The sequence below is a fragment of the Rhinolophus sinicus genome, linkage group LG07 (assembly GCF_036562045.2).
Source record: "Rhinolophus sinicus isolate RSC01 linkage group LG07, ASM3656204v1, whole genome shotgun sequence".
NCBI classification, from domain to species: Eukaryota; Metazoa; Chordata; class Mammalia; order Chiroptera; family Rhinolophidae; genus Rhinolophus; species Rhinolophus sinicus.
In genome coordinates this window covers 59,555,811-59,577,216 of record NC_133757.1, presented here as the reverse complement: position 1 = coordinate 59,577,216, position 21,406 = coordinate 59,555,811, and the positions used below count along the sequence as shown (strand labels likewise).

The window sequence follows — 21,406 nt, the reverse complement described above, 5'->3', positions numbered from 1 at the left end:
CTCCATAGTTTTTTCTCCTACATTTAAAACAAACACACACAAAAAGTCATGTTTACAGAAATATAGTTAGCAATTTTAAAAGATTTTAACCCACCCATCTCCATGTTCCTGGAGCAAGGCTTGCTAAACCCGTACGGAGGAGGATCGGTGAGACAAAGAAGAAAAACTGTTACCTGAGCCTCTTTCCACCCAGGATAAACTTCATCAGGCTCATAAACACGTGTAAAACCTTGTAAACCTGTTCCTGGCACAGCATTTTGCCATGTGGGCTCCAGGGCCTGAGTCTCTCTGCCCCAGTGTCTGTGAAATGCCAAAATCCACCCTGGCTGTTGAATGGGTCCTCATGGCTTACTGTTTGCAGCACCTCTCAGCTCTAACTAATCTGCAGTACCACTTACTTTCTGGAAGGTAGAGATGTGCACACAGGTGATGTTCGACACAAATCCTTTAGGCCTTCCTCTGCCATCTCTCCCTCAGACCAGACCAGACTAAAGAACAATGCCACTAATTGCCCCTAAGGTGTAACTGGGCAGGAAGTAGCCAACAACTGGGTTACCTCTGTCACCCAAAGTTCCAATGCTCTTAAAACAAAAATGCGCTACATTTTCATGAACTTTCCCAACATCAGTTAATCACCTAACACAAGTAACAATCCACTCAAGACAGCAATCACATAGCCTGAGACTGAAACCTGGAAGACATTTCATAACCTCTTCTCTCCCTTGCACTCTCACTGACGGCCTCCATGGCAGACTGCTTTTCCAGCAATGACCACAACGCTGCCTTCCCTCCCGCTGCTCTTACAATGCGATTCTGACACCTCACCCATCAGAAACTGAGATCTAAATCCCCTCTCCTGGAACATGGACAGGCCTCTGCAACTGTCCCCCACAAACAGAATGTGGCAAAAATGATGATGGACGATGCTAGGTTCCTCAAAGCCAATGCAGATGTGTTTGATTCTCTGGGATGCTCACTCGGGGAGCCCAGCCACCACACTGTGAAAAAACCCAAGCAGCCTCTGGGGGGACCCACGAAGAGGCCTGTTGTGGGGGCGGAGCCCCAGAGAGTAGTTTCCAGGCTCTCGGCCTCACATAGACAGGTGCTGGCTCAGGTAGTAAATGGCCAACTGTGATTGCATGGCCATCAGCTGTGGCTAGTTGGCCGTCAGCTGTAACCAGTGAGCCATTGGCCACAATATAACTGCTGTGGCTAAGGGAGAGAGAAAAGGAAAAGAGAAGGAGGATGGGGCTAGCAAGAAGATGGCGGCTGGGCTGGCAAGCGTGGATGGCGGTTTGCGGACAGTGTGTATCCAGCCTCCAGTGAGAGTATAGTGCCGCCAGAGAGAATAAAGTGGTATGACTCCCCTACCTATGGCTCCGTGGGTGTTCCTTTTTGGCCTCACCATATCCTGCGTTCTTGTATGGGGAGCGGGACCAGAGACCCCGCAGGCCGTCCCGCACGACAAATGGCGCAGCGAGCAGGGTCTCCCGCATGACACATGGCGTAGTCGGCAGGATATGGTGCCGGCCAAAGCTCTCCGAAGTGCGGTGGAGCAGTTTCTGCGTGAGTCTGAGGAAGACCAGGAGGAGCAGCTGCCGGAGAGCTGGACCCCCGTGGAGGGGTGGGAGGACGTGGACGGTTCTCCCACCAGCACAGGAAAAGCCATGCAGCTGCTGCAGAGATGGAGCCCCGTGGAGAGGTGGAAAGATGTGGACGGTTCCCCAACCAGCACAGGCCGGAGAAAGCGAAGGTCGTTGCAGCCCTGTGGGCCGGGGAAGTTCCTGCTCAGGCAGGCCGGATGCAGGACTTATAGTCCCAGGAGGTAACGCTTGCTGAGTCCTCCGTGGGAGATGAGGGTGAGGTCAAGGTCATCCCTCACCCCAGGACAGCCCTGGTGAATGACTATGGACTATGGGGAATTGCCTTCCATCCCTAATTTAATGGACCGCTTGACTGTTTGTTTGGGAATTGTTGTTAGTGGAACTGGGGGATATTTGCTTTTGTCTCTTGACTGGCCGCCATTGAGAATATGTAAGCACCTTGATTGTGAGTCGCTGTTGTTCCAGCAGGGTACCCTGAGAGGCACAGAGAGTGGCAGTGCGCTGAGAGGTCTGGCTGAGCCCTGAAGATACCCTGGCTGTGCCCAGGAAGTCGGGCTGTTCCCAGAGAGAGTAGTAGAGCCCTGAAGGTACCCTGGCTGTGCCCAGGAAGTCGGGCTATTCCCAGAGAGAGTGGCGGTGCCCTGAGAGCCCTGGCTGTGTCCAGGAAGTGTGGCTGTGCCCACAGAGAGTGGTGGTGCCCTGAGAAGCCCTGGCTGTGTCCAGGAAGTGTGGTTGTTCCCAGAGAAAGTGGCAGTGCCCTGAGAAATCCTAGCTGTGCCCGGGGAAACTAGTGGTACCCTAAGAAGTCCAGGAAGTCTGGCAGTGCCCAGGAGTACTGGTGGTGCCCTGAGAAACCCTGGCTGTGTCCGGGAAGACAGGTGGTACCCTAAGAAGTCCAGGAAGTCTGGCAGTGCCCAGGAGTACTGGTGGTGCCCTGAGAAACCCTGGCTGTGTCCGGGAAGACAGGTGGTACCCTAAGAAGTCCAGGAAGTCTGGCTGTGCCCAGGAGTACTGGTGGTGCCCTGAGAAACCCTGGCTGTGTCCGGGAAGACAGGTGGTACCCTAAGAAGTCCAGGAAGTCTGGCTGTGCCCAGGAGTACTGGTGGTGCCCTGAGAAACCCTGGCTGTGTCCGGGAAGACAGGTGGTACCCTAAGAAGTCCAGGAAGTCTGGCAGTGCCCAGGAGTACTGGTGGTGCCCTGAGAAACCCTGGCTGTGTCCGGGAAGACAGGTGGTACCCTAAGAAGTCCAGGAAGTCTGGCAGTGCCCAGGAGTACTGGTGGTGCCCTGAGAAACCCTGGCTGTGTCCGGGAAGACAGGTGGTACCCTAAGAAGTCCAGGAAGTCTGGCCGTGCCCAGAAGCACTGGTGGTGCCCTGAGAAACCCTGGCTGTGCCCAGAGAGCCTGGCTGTGTCCAGGATATTGCATTCACCCCCAGGCTCCTCGCACAGGTCCCCTCGCGGAAGACGCTTGTCGCGTAGATTGTGAGGCGAGAGCCTGTAGGGGTGGAGTGTGGGGGCGGAGCCCCAGAGAGTAGTTTCCAGGCTCTCGGCCTCACATAGACAGGTGCTGGCTCAGGTAGTAAATGGCCAACTGTGATTGCATGGCCATCAGCTGTGGCTAGTTGGCCGTCAGCTGTAACCAGTGAGCCATTGGCCACAATATAACTGCTGTGGCTAAGGGAGAGAGAAAAGGAAAAGAGAAGGAGGATGGGGCTAGCAAGAAGATGGCGGCTGGGCTGGCAAGCGTGGATGGCGGTTTGCGGACAGTGTGTATCCAGCCTCCAGTGAGAGTATAGTGCCGCCAGAGAGAATAAAGTGGTATGACTCCCCTACCTATGGCTCCGTGGGTGTTCCTTTTTGGCCTCACCATATCCTGCGTTCTTGTATGGGGAGCGGGACCAGAGACCCTGCAGGCCGTCCCGCACGACAAATGGCGCAGCGAGCAGGGTCTCCCGCACGACACCTGTGTAGGAAGGAACTGAGACCTCTCAGCCGTGAGCTCCACTGCATTACCAGACAACAGCCAGCACCAACTTGCCAGCCATGTGAGTGAGCCATCTCAGAAGTGGAACCCTAGCCCTGGTCAAGCCACTCCAACTGATAGTGATTTGACAGCAACAGGCCTCCGCTACTAAACCCTACTCAACCTGCAGATTCTTGAGCTAAATCATTATTGTTGAGACTCTGTCTTTAGAGCTGCTTTGTTACACAGTGATATGAGATAACCAACACAGCTGCTGTCTCTTCCCCTCCACGCACATGTTCCCTATCACGTTTGTGCTTTCAGTGCATGAACCTCAGCTCTGCCTGCCTCTTCATTTCCACACCTGCCTGCATTGCTTTAGATGCAAGCCTAGTTCCACTTCCTCTTCAGGAAACTACACTTGTCTACTCATCTGTCCAAGGCAATTGTTAGGTTGTATAACTTGAAACTCAGGCCATCCTCAGGAGAGACTAGAAGACAGAGGGGTCTTCAAAATATGAGGGTCTCTATGACAGTTATAAGTGCAGGAACAAACTGTGACACAGAGCTAGTCATCCAGTAATGTATCCAAAGTGGGAGCTCTGTGTGATGCTAATGGGAGCCTCTCAAAATGTGAGAACCTATGCAGAGTAAGAAGCAGGGGTCTAAGGTCAAATGAAGTGAGAAAAAGCTTGCAAAGGATGAGGAATCTGAGCCATACCCTATAGGTAACCAGTCCGTGAGAAGTGGTGTGCAGTCGCAGTTCCTATTCCCGGCAACAATTATTAAGGTCATTCTTCACAACTTGTTATATCTAGTAACCTTATCAAGAAAAGCAATGCAGCTAATTAGAAATTTGTTTTCATTAAACACATCTGTGTCCAAGTAATCACACGCTTTCTCTACAGATACTCATAGGCCATTATTTGGTGTGTGTGTGTGTGTGTGTGTGTGTGTGTGACAAAGCACAACCTATGTTAAGTGTCACAATATGTCAAAACCATGTATAAAACAAAACATTGACCTACCATCTCCAAATCATACGCCATGATGTCAGATCTAGGTTCCACCACTAACCAGCCGTGTGACCTTGAGCTAGTTTCTTTCTGAGCACCTGTATCTTAATTTATAAAATGGGAATGATAATAATAGTAGCCATTCTCAAAGGGTTTTTATGACTAAATAAAATAACATCATTAAAATATCAAGCACTTTTAGTGTGTGATTCATAAATTTTGAATTCTGTCCATCTTTCCATGTATAAAATGTGGCAAGACAGCCCAGGATGCTGAACCAAGCCATTTGTCCTCATGCATTATTCAGAGCTTAACCCAGGCATGTCCTGACTCTGGGGTTGACCCAATTAGTCACTTACAGGTTGTAGCTTCAGGGGTCTAGACACCATGCTAAAAACTCTCATCAGAAATTCTCTCCTTTCCTATTTTTGCTGATAACTATAATCTCATTTTATCACCAAACAAAACCACATTCTCCCTTTCAGTCATGTCTAAAGCAACTGGTTTGCCACAGTCTCTCAGAATGTATCCTTGTAAAGCAATCCCACCTGAGTCAGCACCTGATTCAACTTGGTGAACATGACATCCTTGATAAAAAGTCAGGCAACAAGGCCTTCAGAGAGTCCATCCAGTGGAAGCACAGCAGGAAGCAGGTTGGGGTAATCCTCTATGTGGCTTCTGATTTTCCAAGCTTTACAGCGTAGCAGAGCTGACAACAGTCAATTTTTCTCCTATTTTCCCATAGGTATACTCTTTAAACCAGCTCCTTTCCTTAAATATCTCATTTTTAGGGACATACACAGTAGGTAAGCCAGGGGACCTGGGACCATCTTGATCTCTGTCTTTTGAGGCCTGCAGCCATATTCCGCAGGTGTTGGGGTGGGATCACCCTGCGGCAGTTTTCCCTTTCAGACAAAGTACAAATATGTCTTCAAGAAAATATCGTAGACAACTGAGAAGAGAAACGTGCTTTGTCTCTGGCAGTGTGCAGGACTCAAGCCTGCATCTTAATAAAGATTTTTAAGGCGTGCCTCACATAGGAGTGGGAACCCATGTTCAGCCCAGGTGGAACTGTGCATTCAGAGAAACACTCCACAATGGGAGAAGCTGTCTTTCTGGAGTAATGACAACAGCCTGTGCTCCACCGGGCAATGGTGAGACCTCCCAATAGGGAAGCTGTATAGGGCCATGAAGACATCTGCCCTTTGATGTGAGGTCCACCTGGATTGAAACCCCAACTCCTCCACTGACTACCTATGTGACCTTTGAAACTCAACACTGACATCAACAGATGGACAGGACATGAGCTGGGCTCTGAGTTCTAAGGGAGGAATTGAGACTCCAAACCACTAAAGAGGCATAATGCTTATGAAGTTCCCCTCAGAAGCAGAGTCAGAGAATGAAAAAAGAAATCAAGAAAAACAAGGGCCATGAGTGGTTGGGTCTGCAACAGGAAGGTGGTTGGTCTGGAAGCCCAGGGGCAATTTCACTTATCTTCCCAGTGAAGGTTTGATTTGGGAAAGAGAGAAGGACATGGGATTGTTTAAAGAAATTGGATTTGGATTTCTGGAGCAAAATTTAAGATAACAAAATTGTGAGCTCTTAGCTAAAGTGATACTTAACTCCTAAGCCTGTGTCCAGAGACCAGTTGGTCTCAGCAAGAGAACTTTTAAGCTGAAAAAGAACAGAAATGGCTGCAGTGAGCAGATAATCTTGTCGTGTACACACACCACACCATGACACAGGGCGGATCTTTTCTCTTACAACACAGCTGTGGTCACCTCACCATTGCTGTTGCTGAACATGATAGCTTCAGCCCGTCTTCTAGAGTATTTTTCCAAAGCCCTCAAACCTTAAATTCTAACAAAACCTTCATAAAACTCCAATAATAAACTTTAATAAAAAAAACTCCAGGGGCCGGCCGGTGTTTCAGGCGGTTAGAGCTCCGTGCTCCTAACTCCAAAGGCTGCCGGTTCGATTCCCACATGAGCCAGTGGGCTCTCAACCAGAAGTTTGCCAGTTCAATTCCTCGAGTCCCGCAAGGGATGGTGCCCCCTGCAACTAAGATTGAACACGGCACCTTGAGCTGAGCTGCCACTGAGCTCCCGGATGGCTCAGTGGGTTGGAATGTGTCCTCTCAACCACAAGGTTGCTGGTTCGACTCCCACAGGTGATGGTGGGCTGCGCCCCCTGCAACTAGCAACGGCAACTGGACCTGGAGCTGAGCTGCACCCTCCACAACTAAGACTGAAAGGACAACAACTTGAAGCTGAGCGGCACCCTCCACAACTAAGATTGACAGGACAACAACTTGACTTGGAAAAAAGTCCTGGAAGCACACGCTGTTCCCCAATAAAGTCCTGTTCCCCTTCCCCAATAAAATCTTAAAAAAAAAAAAAAAAAAAAAAAACTCCAATAGTTACATGTCTTTTTCCTCTTTCTCTATGTCAATGTCTAGAAAAATTGATATGAAGAATAAACATTGTGACAACAACTTGAACTCCCATCTAGAGACCAGACATCTTGCAGGAACCCATCTTCAACTTGAAGAAGGAAGGTAAGGATCATCTATCTGTATAGCCTTAATGCTCAGCTAGTGTCAGGTAACCCTTTGTTAATCTTTGAATTGTTTTAGTTACAGACAGTTGGAATTGTTGTTTTCATAATCCCACAGAGGAAAAATTCACCCCAAAAATCCTAGGACAGGGTGGGGAAATAGTGTTTTAAATGGTTTTGGTCTAGGACAAAGAGAGAAATGCCTAAATAAACCCATGAAGCAATTTCCTATAAAAAGGGAGCAGCTATGACTTTTAAATAATTACAGTAGTCATGATTTACTCAAAGAAATACTTACTCAGGTAATAACAATGTTTAATGCTTTTGACATCCATCAAACAAAACACATAATGTATTAAGATAAATTAAAATAGAATGGGAAACATGCTAATATGGCATCATCAAGTCTTAACAGGAAGAACATCAAGTGGGAAAATACAGATGGAGGACTTCGTCCTACTCAAAAGATACTGAATTGGAGAGAGAGAGGTGGCAGGTGATGAAGGAAATGATCAGAACTGTCACCTTAGACTTTTTTCTGAGCACCAAGAAAAAAATGGTTAATGAAATGGAATTTATAGAAACTTGAAGGAAAATTAGTATATCTTCATGAGAGCAAAGAAGGAAACGATTGGGTAAAGTTGAATGTATGTACTAGATTTTGGAAGGCGGATTTCATAAATTTAACAGAAAAGGTAGGTAGCATTATAAGTCATGATACCTTAGGAAGCAAGGCAATTCTCAAAAATATGATTCCACTTTGCACTTGTAAATGACCCTGCTGAGAAAGAAGAATGCTCAATTCAACAATCATGTTTGAGGTGCCCACCTGGCAAAACCAAACAATATAATGGCTAAGAGCCTGGCTCTGGTGATTGGCCAGTGGCTTTGAACCCCAGCCTCATGACTTTATAGGAGGGATCTTGGGCCTGTTAACTAACCTCTCTATATTACAGTTGTCTCATTCATAAACATGGAGATGTGATAGCATTTTTTCCATGTGATTATTGTGACGACTGAATAAGATAATATATTTAAAATGTCTGGCACCTAGTAAAGCACAATAGATGGCAGCTATTATTATCTTTAAGTGCCATTCTAGGCAAAAGAGACATAAAAAAAAAATGAAGCTTGTTTCCTGCCTTCAAGCAACTGTCTGCTATTTTAAATAACTGAAATGCAATGGGTAATGATTAGTACAATATAGCTATAGCTGCCTCAAACTCTCCCAGGAATTAGATGTGGAATAAGTTAATCTTTTTTTTTTTTCAGTCAACTATTCAAACTGTTATTTGAAGAAACCATTGGATCTACCCACTGAGCTGTAACTAATTCAGAGTATAAAAGAACACATTCGAAAGACGGAAAGGAGGAACATGGACTGAAACATGAAAAACAGGGACCAGGGTAAGCTGTAGTTTGGAAAATGCTACGGCTCTCATCAAGGCTTTCTCAGTTATTCTGAGAGCCTGGAAAAGTCCAAGGAAGGGATAAACTTGGGATCAATTGTGGAATACGGATGGATGAAGGAAAGTGAATTTGCTGACAATCCACTTGCTTCTCTCTGCTTGAAGAGCGTGGTTTTTAGACTAAGAAGAATAGGATTTAAGCACTATGAGAAAATTAAAGCCTTAAATTCATTAGGAGATTATAAAGGTACCCATGTTCTCTTCGTGTTTTCAAGTCTTTTGGCCAACACAATAGAACTCAAATTATAAACAGAATGTTCAAATGAAATCAACAAACTTCTGTCAGTGAACTTTGAGAAACTAATGTAAAATGGAAAGTTTCTGAAAGACTGAAAGGGGAAAAATGCTATTCCAATTTTCAAGTAGCAGAATTATGCAAATAATAGATAGCGGCTTTGCAAAGACAGGGTGCTATCACAAAAATCACTAAAGAAAGGAAACTCTGCCTAAAGGCAAGGGATAAATCAATGTCCAGTGTAAGACTATGAGAAACTATTGTTCATATTCCATGTCAAGTACTCTTTTAGCACTTTTATGTAAATGATCTTATTAGGTTTGCCAACAGTCATAGGTATCATTATGTCCACTTTTTATAGATGGTGAAACTGGCATACAGAGAGAAGGATTCAATAAACCTATTACTGGAATGAGGTGCATATATCTTATCAATTTAGTGTTTTGTACTCTTTGGATAAATACCCAGAAGTGGAATAGCTGGATCATATAGTAGTACTATTCTTAATTTTATGAAGAATCTCCATACTCTTTTGCCTAGTGGCTGTACCAACTTACTTTGCCACCAACAATGTACAAGAGTTTGCTTTTCTCTGCATCCCCTCCAACACTTCTTATTTCTTGGCATTTTGATGATAACCATTCTAAGGTGTGAGGTAATATCTCATTGTGGTTTTGATTTGCATTTCCCTTATAATTACAGATGTTGAACATCTTTTCATGTGCCTGTTGGCAATCTGTATTTGTTCAATGCAAAAATGTCTATTTAGATCCCCTGGCCATTTTTTAATTGGGTTGTTTGTTGTTTTGTTGTCATTATCGTTGAGTTGTATGAGTTCTTTATATATTCTTGATATTAAACCCTTATTGGATGTATGACTGCCAAATATTTTTCCCATTCAGTAGGTTGCCTTTTTATTTTGTTGATGATTTCCTTTGCTGTGCAGAAGATTTTTATTTTGATGTAGTCCCATTTGTTTATTTTTGCTTTTGTTTCCCTTGCTTTTGGAGTCAAATCCACAAAAATATTACTAAGATCAATGTAAGGAGATTACAGCCTGTGTTTTCTTCTGTGTATTTATGGTTTCAGGTCTTAACATTCAAGTCTTTCATTCATATTGAGTTAATTTTTGTGTATGGTGTAAGATAGTGTTATAGTTTCATTCATTTGCATAAACAAATCAATTTATTGAAGAGATTTTCTTTCTTCATTATATGTTCTGGCTCCTTTGCCATAAATTAGTTGTCCTTATATGTGTGTGTTTATTTCTGGGCTCTCATTTCTGTTCTATTGATCTATGTGTCTTTTTTTTCTGCTAGCCATAACGTTTTGCTTACTAAAGGTTTGTAGTATGGTTTGAAATCAGGGAGTGTGATACCACAGGCTTTGTTTTTCTTTTCTTTTCTTTTGTGTTTTGTTTTGTTTTGTTTTGTTTTTCAGGGTTGCTTTGGCTATTCAGGGTATTTTGTGGTTCCATATAAATTTTAGTATTTTTTTGGTTCTATTTCTGTGAAAAATGCCATTGGCATTTCGATAGGAATTGCATTAAATCTATAAATTGCTTTAGGTAATATGGAAATTTTAGCAATGCTAATTCTTCTACTCCATGAGCACAGAGTATCGTTCCATTTCTTTGTGTCTTCTTCAATTTCTTTCAACAATGCCTTATACTTTTCAGTGTACAGGTCTTTCATATCCTTGATTAAATTTATTCCTAGACATTTTATTCTTTTGTTATGATTGTAAATGGTATTGTTCTCTAAATTTCTCTTTCTGATAGTTCATTATTAGTATGTAGAAACACAACAGACTTTCATATATTGATTTTGTACCCTGCAACTTTACAATATTCATTCAACAACAGCAGAATACACATTCTTTTCCCAACTTCACATGAAACATTCACCAAAATAGACTATATCCTAGATCATAAAAAATATTAACAAATTTAAAAGAATTAAAATCACATAAGTATATTTTCTAACCATAATACAATAGAAGTAGATATCATTAACAAAGAGGTAATGGGGAAATTGCTAAATACTTAGAAATTAACAGCACATTTATTAAATAGGGCAAGCAACAAAAGAGTAAGAAGCAATGGAAGCTTATTAAAAGGGTAGGATAGAGAACATAGAGATCGCCTCTGTGTTCAGATGCACAGGGAAGCCCTAAAGCTGAAGGCAAAGCAGGAACGATAACAAACTGCTCTAGCACCTTAGTCCCCACTCTCTGCACACAATACATTAGACAAATTTGAAGACAGTGGAACACTGAAGGTAACCAGAGCAACAATGAAACCCAAACAATTTCTGATATTAACTATCTATACTTACATGAAGATACTAATCAAAAGAAACTTAGACACACTATATTAATATCAGATAAAGTAGACTTCAGAACAATAAATATTAAAAGGAATAAATAGGAGCACTGTGTAATGATCAATTCACAAAGACATAACCCTAACTGTGTATGCAGCTAAAAACAGAGCATCATAATAAATGAAGCAAGAGCTGATAGGACTAAAAAGCTTAACTAAAAAACCCCAAATTTTAGTTGGAGACATTAAACTTCTCTCAGTAATTGATAAAACAAATAGACTGAAAATGCAAAGATACAGAAGACCTAAAAACATTATCAACTGATTGACCTAATTTGGAAAACACTTCCACCGAAACTGCAGGATACGTGTGTGTGTGTGTGTGTGTGTTCCAAGCACACGTAAAGCACTTGCCATGACAGGCCATACCTCAACCAGTTTAAAATAATTAATATTATACAAAGTATGCTCTCTATAACAACAGGATTAAAACATAAATCAATACCAGAAAGACAACGAGAAAATATCCAAATATTGAGAAATTAAAAAACACATTTTTAAATAAACCATGGGTGAAAGTCATAAGAGAAATTTGGAGCTATTATGATTGAATAAAAATGAAAACACATCATATTAAAATTTGTGGGGTACAATACTTGTAAATAAATTTTAGTATTCAATACTTATAGTAGAAAAGAGGTGTGGTAGTTATCAACTGACTGCATCTCATCTCCAAATTTACCCTTTAATGTATGTTCTATGACAATTAAAAGAAATTCATTTAAGCATTTTTCCTTAAAAGTGAACATTCTGTGATGCTTTCTCAGTAGAGGGCACTGGAGGGGATTTGCAATAGGACTGGGCTTTCCTTAGGTTTCCAGCTGCTACACAGGAGAGGGGAAGGGAGTGTGTCAAGGGTGGGAGTGTGAGTATACCCAATGGAGCTCTATTGTAGCCACGGGTTCAGAATGTGTGCTCACTCTTGGTGACCTTGTAGTCTGGCTATTACATTTCCACTGTCCTCTTGACACAAAAATTGGTGCCATGTAGGTTTCCTGCCTGCACCCACACCTGAAGGCCTACCAGCAGCAGGTGCCTCCTGCCTATACCAATGCCTGAAGGCCTCTCACCCAAACAGCACCTGAAGGCTTCCTGTCCAAAGGCCTTCCACCAGCCCCCTGTGGCCCATCTCTGCCCCAGGAGATTCCCACTGAGCCAGCACCCTCTGCAGGCCTGACATAGTGCATCTTTGCCCTGGAAAGTTCCTACCCACACTTCACACCTATTGGTTGCTGATTGCCTGCAAACCGCCTGCATTGCTGAGGCTTGCCCTCTGCTTTCCCAGTGAATTGCAGACCATTTTCTGCCTGACTAAGCCTCTAAACCTTTTTTCTTTCCACTGAGCTGAACAATACCTTCTCCAATGAGGTCTGAGTACCTTCCAAGTTTGTCCTTCCATGGTGTAGTGCATTTCATGTGGCAGTAGCATACAATGAGCGTTAGTTGTGCAGTCTTCATACAGGTTTCATACAAGGGGAAGCCTCTCCTTCCATGGAAAGGAAAGAGAGCAAGGGAACTCACAGGGGCGAGGGAAAGCAGAGGGGTGACTTATGTGTCCAGGTGACATCACTAACAGCAAGATGGGTAGTCTCTGGATCAGAGAGGTGCAAAGGACAGCTTGGAGACTTTTGCAGCCTCAGGTTTTTTCATATTGCTAGGCAGCATACGTTGGGTGCAGTTTGTAGGACAGGTAAAGCAGGTTGTCTCTAAATAACTGAAAATGTGCTTTTTTTTGGGGGGGGTTAAATTTAAAGCAAGTAGATGTGTAAAATGTTGAGTAAGGTGCTAGTGGGCTCTTGAGCTAATAGGCCTGCTGCGAAGAAGTAAACCACATGGGGCTTTGACTCATTTATGTACCACGTGGGTACTGTCCTTCAGCCTCAGTGCACCATATAGAATTTCTTCGTATCTTATAGTTACTTTTCTATTGTAGACTAATAATTTCATATTCCCTGTTTAACCCATTATATGGATTCTATTTCCTGACTGAACACAAACTGATACAAGAGCAAAGTTCTCAAATCAATAACTAAACTTTGATTTTAATTAATGAGGGGAAAAAGAGCAAACTAAGCCCACAGCATGCAGAAGTAAAGAAATAATAATAACGATAAGAGCTGAAACCAACAAAATTAAAAACAGAAAATTATTGAAACCAAAACTGGCTCTTTGATAAGTTCAATAAAATTGATAAACTTCTAGCAAGACTCATCAAGAAATTAAAATAAGAAAAAAACAGAAACTATCAGTGTCAGGAATGAAAGAGGGGGACATCACTACAGATCTTATAGACATTATGAAAGAGTAAGAAAATATAAATAATTTCATGCCAATAAATTCAATAACTTAATGAAATGGAAAAAAATATCTAAATACTAAAGCCCACTTAAAAAGAAATAGATAAAAATAGTCCTGTGTCTCCTAAAGAAATTAAATCCATAATTATAATCCACTGGTAAATTTTATATATATATTTTAAGGAAGAAATACTACATAAATACATCCAGAAAATGGAAGAGGGTGAAACAGTAATGTGACCAGTATTACCCTAATACCAAAATCAAAAAATATATATATTTCCAGAAAATAAAACTGTAGATTAATATCCCTCATAAAATAGACTTCAAAATCCTCAGAGTATTAACAAAAGAACTTAGCAATAGCAATATATAAAAGTATCATAACCAAGAGGGGTTTATCTTGCAAATGCAAAGTTGGCTTAATATTAGAAAATCAATTATTGTGATTCACTATGTCAAAGCATAAATCATAGAAATTGAAAGCAGAAAACAAAGTAGGAACTGAATAAAACCAAATTTGGTCTTTGAAAATAACAATAAAATTAATCAAACTTCAGCCAAGTTAACCAAGAAATAAAAGAGAGAGAAGATATAAATTACTAATATAAATTAAAGAGATGCCAACACTACTGATTTCAATGAGAATAAAAGAATAATAAAGATATTATATGAATAATTCTATCCTCACAATTTTATATCTTTGATAAAATGGACAGTCCTTGAAAGACACAGTCTACAAAACTCACATAAGGAGAAATAGACAATCTGAATAGGTCCATATCTATTAAATAAACTGAGTCAATAATCAATAATGTCCTAAACATTATTGTTCTAAGCTCCAGGCCCAGATTGTTTCACTGGTGAATTTTACCAAACATTTAAGAGGAAATTATACCAATTCTCTATGTCTCTTTCAGAAAAACACTTCCAAACTTATTCTATGAGACCATCATCATCTTAATACAAAAACTAGATAAAGACACTACAAGAAAAGTAAACTACAGGCAATAACTCTCATAAACATAGATGCAAAAATTCTCAACAAAATATTAGCAAATTGAATCCAACAATGTATAAAAAGAATATATCACACCAAGTGTGACTTAGCCCAGAGTATGTACAGCTCATTCAATGTTTGAAAATTAATTAAAGAAATCCATCACATAAACAGTCTAAAAAAGAAAAATCACATGACCACATCAAGAGATGCAGAAACATTTGACAACATTTTGCAGTCATTCATGATAAAAATTCAGAATTGTACACCTGAAATCTATGTAATTTTACTAACAATTGTCACCCCAATAAATTTAATTTAAAAAAAAATTCTCAGTAAACCAGAAATAGAAAGGTATTTCCTCAATGTAATAAAGACCATCTACAATAAAAATCTACAGCTAACATCATACGTTTTTCTTGTTTTTAATTTTTCAATTACAGTTGGTATACAATATTATATTAGTTTCAGGTATACAACGTAGTGACTAGACACTTCTATAACTTATGAAGTGGTCACCATCTGATACATAGTTATTACAGTATTACTGACTAGAATCCTTATGCTGTACTTTACAACTCTGTGACTGTTTCTGTAACTGGTAATTTTTACTTCTTAATCCCTTCATTTTTTCATCCCAGTTAGTATCACACTTAATGATGAGAAACTAGTTTCTCAGTAAGATAAGGTACAGGCCAAAGATGTCCCCTCTCACCACTTCTGTTCAACATCATACTAAAGTCTTAACTAATGCAATAAGACAAGAAAGGAAAATTAAAATTCCACAGCTTGGGGAGGAAAAATATAATAAAAATTGTCTTTTTGCAGATGACATGGCTGTCTACGTAGAAAATCTCAAAGAATCAACAAAAAACTCCTGGAAACAATAAGTTATTATAGCAAGGTTTCAGGACACACGGTTAATCAGTCAATGGCTTTCTATATAAGAGCAATGAACATTTGGAATTTGAAAATAAAAATATAATGCCACATACATTAGTACCAAAAAAAAAAATGAAGCTTCCAAGAAATGTACAAAATCAATATAAAATGTACAAATGTACAAGAACTACAAAACTCTGATGAAAAATAAAAGATTTAAATAAATGAAATATATTCTATGTTCATAAATAGAAAGATTCAATATTGCGAAGAAGTCAGTTCTTCCCAACCTGATCTATAGATTTAATGCAATGTCAAACAAAATTCCAGCCAGTTATTTTGTGAATATTAACAAGTGATTCTAAAGTTTACATGACATGGCAAAAGACTCAGAATAGCCAACACTACCCAACTTCCAGACTTACTATAAACCTACAGTAGTCAAGACAATGCACTCTTTGTGAAAGATTAAACAAACAGATCAGTGGAACAGAACAACAGAATAGAGCCCAGAAAATACAAACACACACACAAGTACACACACACACATACACACACACACACACACACACACACACACACACACACACATACACAAGTCAACTAATCTTTGACATGGGAGCAAAGACAATACAATGGGGGAAAGATAGCCTTTTCAACAAATGGTGCTGGAGCAACTAGACACACATATGCAAAACAAAAAAACAAACAAACAAACAAAAAAAACCTAAAACTGACCTTACGCTTTTCATATAAATTAACTCAAAATTGATCATAGATCTAAATGTAAATCACAAAACTATAAATCTTCTAGAAAATAACAGGAGAAAATCCAGGTGACCTTAGGTTTGGTGATGACTTTTTATTTAAAACACTCAGAGCACAATTCATGAAAGAAAAAAATTATCAGTTGAAGTGCATTAAAACCACTTCTGCTCTACAAAAGACATAGTTAAAGGAGAGAAGAAACATGGCACAGATTAGGAGAAAGTATTTGCAAAAATATCTGATAAAGGATTTACATCTAAAATATGCAAAGAACTCTTAAAAACTCAACAATAAGAAAAATACCTAATTTTAAAAAAAGATAAAAGATATGAAAAGACACATCAGCAAAGAAGATATATACATGGCAAATAAGCATTAAAAAAAGATGTTTAACATCCTATATCATTAGGCAACTGAAAATTAAAACAACAATGAGATGCTACTACACATGTTAGAATGGCTAAACTATACACACACACAAAAAGACAATACCACACAGGTGATGCTGCAGAGCAACAGGAACTCGCATTCATTATGATGGGAATGTAAAATACTATAATGGTGAATACATGACATTATGCATTTGTCAAAACCTATAGACTGTACAACACAGAGTGAATCTTATATAACCTATGGGCTTTATTTAATAATAATGTATCAATATAGGTTCATCAATTTTAACACGTGTTTTAACTAATGCAAGATGTTAGTAATGAGAAACTGTGTGATAGGGAAGGGGTATATGGGAATTCTCTGCACTATCTGTTCATTCTTTTTCTGTAAACTTAAAACTGCTTTGAAAAATAAATTGTTACTTTAAAAAAAAAAAAAAAGCCACTGCTGTGAGAAAACATTTGCAAGTCTCATATTTGACAAAGAAATTAAATCCAGAAAATATAAAAGAACTCTCAAAGCTCAACAAGGAAACCAAAGGCATAATAAATAGGAAGAAATATTTAAACAGACAACTCACTAAAATAGATGTTCAAATAGATATAGATAAACATGAAAAGATGCTCAACATTGTTCATCATTAGGGAAATTTGAATTAAAGCAACAATGAAATACTACTATATACATATTAAGGTGGCTAATATTTACCCCACAAACAGACACACACACACGACAATACAAAATTCTGAAGAGAATGTAAAGCAACTAGAATAATTCATACACTGCTAGTGGGAATCCAAATGGTACAGCAACTTCAGAAAATGGTTTGATGATTTATTTAAAAGTGAAACATACATTTGTCATACAACCTTGAAGTTCCTTTCCTACATATTTACCCAACTGAAACCAAAATCTATACTCAAAGAAAAACTGGGGAAAATATTTAAAGTGGCTTTCTCATAATCACCAATACCAAGCAACACTCAAATGTCTTTCAACAGACAAATGGATAAACAAGCTGTGGTTCATTAAACAATGGAATACCACTCAGCAATCTCAGCAATAAAAGGGAAAAACTACTGATAATCACAACATGGATAAATCTCAAATGTATTATACTAAGTGATAAAAGTCAGACTCAAAATGTTACATGCTGTATGATTCCATTTATATGACTCTTCTTAAAAGTCATAAATATAAGGACAGAAAACAGGTTAGTGGCTTTCAAGATAGGGAAGTATAGGAGAAGGTGACTACAAAGATACTGAAATATCTTTTCTGAATGATGGAAATGTTCTCTATCTTGATTTTATTCATGTATACATGGCTATCTGCATTCATCAAAACTCATAGAAGTTTGATGTACTAAAGCATTTGAATTTAATGTACAGACATACCTCAATAAATTTGACTTTTAAAAGTATGCTCAGGCAGAGAGATCCAAGATGGCAAAGTAGATAAACACTGTGCCTGCTTCCTTTCATGAAAACATTAAAATTACAACTAAATTACACTACAATCAAACTGGAGAACCACCTGAAGTCTGGCTGAACAGATGTCAAGACTGGTAGGAGGGGTGGAGATGTGAAGCAGGCTGGCCGCAAACCTCCATATGGTGGTTGAGAATAAGGAGGAATATCTCAGCCATGAAAGTTCTCCCCAGAGAAGCAAGAGACCCTGGCCCCACACCAGCCTCCCCAGTCCAGAGTACTGGTTCTAGGAAGAGGAGCCTCCACAACATCTGGCTGTGAAAAACAGTGGGGATTCCAACCATTGGGTGGGATGGAAGGCTGCAGGAAACCCAGACATCCTCTTAAACCACACATGCACAGACTCTCTCACTTCAGGCACTCACGTCATGCTCCGGCAGAGTGACAGTAACTTGGGGGGTCTCAGATGCATACACGGTGGGCAGACTGAGGTGTGTAGCTTTGGAGGTGAGAGCAGAAAGACAGTCGGCATTTTCCCTATGAGAGGTCCTCATCCCACCCAGATGGCAGGCTAGCGCCATCTTTCCCATGTTGAGCCCGCCCTACGTTTATGGCCAAATCTGAATCTGATTGGCCGGATGAGTTCCGGGTGCTCCACCCTGCTGACTCAGCTGGCACCCCACCCGACCCAACTCCAGCACAGCTGGAGGCACTTTCTTGTGAGCAGCCAGCCCCTCCTGCATTGCACTCTTTTTTGGAAAACTGTCAGAGTCTAACAGACCTCAGGAGGGTGGCAACTGGCCTGGGTGTGCTCTGAGACTTTTGCTGAGTGGCTTCCAGCTCAGCACTAGCACCAAACCAGAGTTTACATTAATCTGGCGACCACAATTCTTCCCACTCTAGTGACTCACTGAGACCCTTCCTCACCCAACTTGCATACCACACAAGACATTATCAGTGACTGAACCTTAAGGGATCTGGCAGATGGCAGCAGGTCTTTGCACGTTCTGGCATTTTGTGGAGCTACCTCAGGCCTGGTACTGGTGGAAGACATCCTCAGCTGGCAGCATGGCTTCTCCCATGCACCTCTAGGGTTAGCAGAGGCAGTGAACAACCATGGAGCACTTTGTAGCTCTTACCAGGTACTCTACAGCCAGTTACAAGCAGTGGGTAACCTGGAGTTTCACTGTAGCCCCTCCCAAGAGGCCTCAGAACCAATATTCTTGGAGGTTGGCTTAAGACCACAGCAGAGCACCGCAAAGAACACCATCTCAACATGCACCAGAATCCTACTCAGTGGGATAAGCCTCCACACAGTAGCCCATAAGGTGTGGACATGGCAAAATCCCACAGTCAGTCAGCCTATGGGTCAATCTCATGCAAATATATGCTAGTAGCAACCAAGGCTCAACTATAGCCAGAGGGCAAACACCACAAGGGACACTCCTGGAATACCCAGTGTATGTGACTAGGGAGACTGTGCCACTGGGCCTCATAGGGCACCTACTACATAAGGCCACCTGGCCAAGACTGGGGGACATAGTAGATCTACATAATACATACAAACAAACAGAGATGCAGACAAATGAGGAAATAAAGAAATAGGTCCCAAATGAAAGAATAGCAGAAAACTCCAGAAAAAGAACAAAATAAAATGGAGGCAGCAACCTACAAGATACAGAGTTCAAAACAATGGTTATAAGGATACTCAAGGAACTTCATGAGAACTTCAACAAAGAGATAGCAAGCATTAAAAAAAAAAGGACATAGGAACCATAAAAAAGAACTAGTCAGAAGTGAAAAGTACAATAACTAAAATGAAGAATGCACTCGAAGGACTCACCAGCAAACTAGATGAAGCAGAGGATCAAATCAGCAATTTGGAAAATAAAGTAAGAGAAAACATCCAATAGGAAAAGAAAAAAGAATCCAAAACAATGATGATAGTTTACGAGACCTCTGGGACAACATTAAGCATAACAACATTCTCTTCATAGGGGTACCAGAAGGAGAAGAGAGAAAGCAAGGGATTGAGAAGCTATTTGAAGAAATAATGACTGAAAACTTTCCTAACCTGATGAAGAAAATAGACATAGAAGTCCAGGTAGCTCAGAGTCCCAAACAACATGAATCCAAACAGGCCCACACCATGACACATTATATTTAGAATGGCAAAGGTTAAAGACAAAGAGAGAATCAAAAGAGCAGCAAGAGAAGGCAACTAGTAACTTATAAGGGAGCCCCCATAAGTTGTTAGCCGATTTCTCAACAGAAACTTTGCAGGCCAGAAAAGATTGGCACAAAATGTTTAAGGACCCAAGCAAGAACCCAAAACCAAGATTATTCTATCCAGCAAAGCTATCATTTAAAATCAAAGGACAGATAAAGCGCTTCCCAGACAAGAAAAAGCTAAAGGAGTTCATCACCACCAAATCAGTATCACAAGGAATGTTAGAGGGACTTCTTTAAAATGGGGGAGGGGAGAGATCAAAATTATGAATAATAAAATGGCAATAGCTATATATCTCTCAACAATTACTTTCAATATAAATGGATTAAACACTCCCCTCAAAAGACATAGGAGGGCTGAATGGATAAGAAAAAAAACCCTTACATATGCTGCCTACAAGAGAGTCACTTCAGACTGAAAGACACACAGACTGAAAGAGATAGAAAAGATAATTCATGAAAATAGAAATTAAAAAACTAAAAAAGATGGGGTAGCAATACTTATGCCAGACAAAATAGACTTTAAAACAAAGACCATAACAAGAGACAAAGAAGGATCCAGTAATCCCACTTCAGGGTATTTGTCTGAAAAAACCCAAAATGTCACTTCAAGGGGACATGTGCATCCATGTATTCATTGCAGCATTGTTTACAGTGGCCAAGATGTGGAGGCAGCCTGGGTGTCTGTCGATGGAAGAATTGATAAAGAGAAGGTGGTACATATATACAATTGAATATTGCTTGGCCAGGGAAGGGAATGGATTCTTGCCATCTGCACTGGCATAGATGTACCTGGATGGTACTGTGCTGAGTGGAGTGTAAGACAAAGACAGATGCAATGAGATTTTGCTTATATGTGGAATATAAGAAACAAAATAAACAAACAAAACAGAAACAAATTCATAGATGCAGAGAACATATTGATGGTTGCCATTTGGGTGGGGGGTGGGGGGATTAACAAGTACAAATTGGTTTTGCACAGTAAAACCATACCCTACATGGGGATGTAGGGTACAGCATAAGGGATATAGTCAATAATATTGTAATACTATGTATGGTGTCATATTGGTACTAGATTTGTTGGGGTGATAGATGGGAGGAAGGTTGGGAGACTGCGTGAAAAAGGTAAAGGAATTAAGAGGTACCAATTGGTAGTTACAAAATAGTCATAGGGATGTAA

The 21,406-nt window shown here is 40.6% G+C and overlaps 1 long non-coding RNA gene across 2 annotated transcripts in view; it reads left to right on the top strand.

The window, feature by feature from the left end:
• LOC141572951 (uncharacterized) overlaps positions 1-21,406 on the top strand; it is a 130,973-nt gene that overhangs the window by 52,284 nt on the left and 57,283 nt on the right. Inside the window, exons 2-3 of one of the 2 annotated variants that reach the window (XR_012498541.1) lie at positions 7,043-7,141; positions 8,413-8,547. This is a non-coding gene — a long non-coding RNA (uncharacterized LOC141572951). Of the gene's footprint in view, positions 1-7,042; positions 7,142-8,412; positions 21,096-21,406 lie in introns of those variants that run through there. The other variant, XR_012498540.1, reaches the window with a different exon arrangement.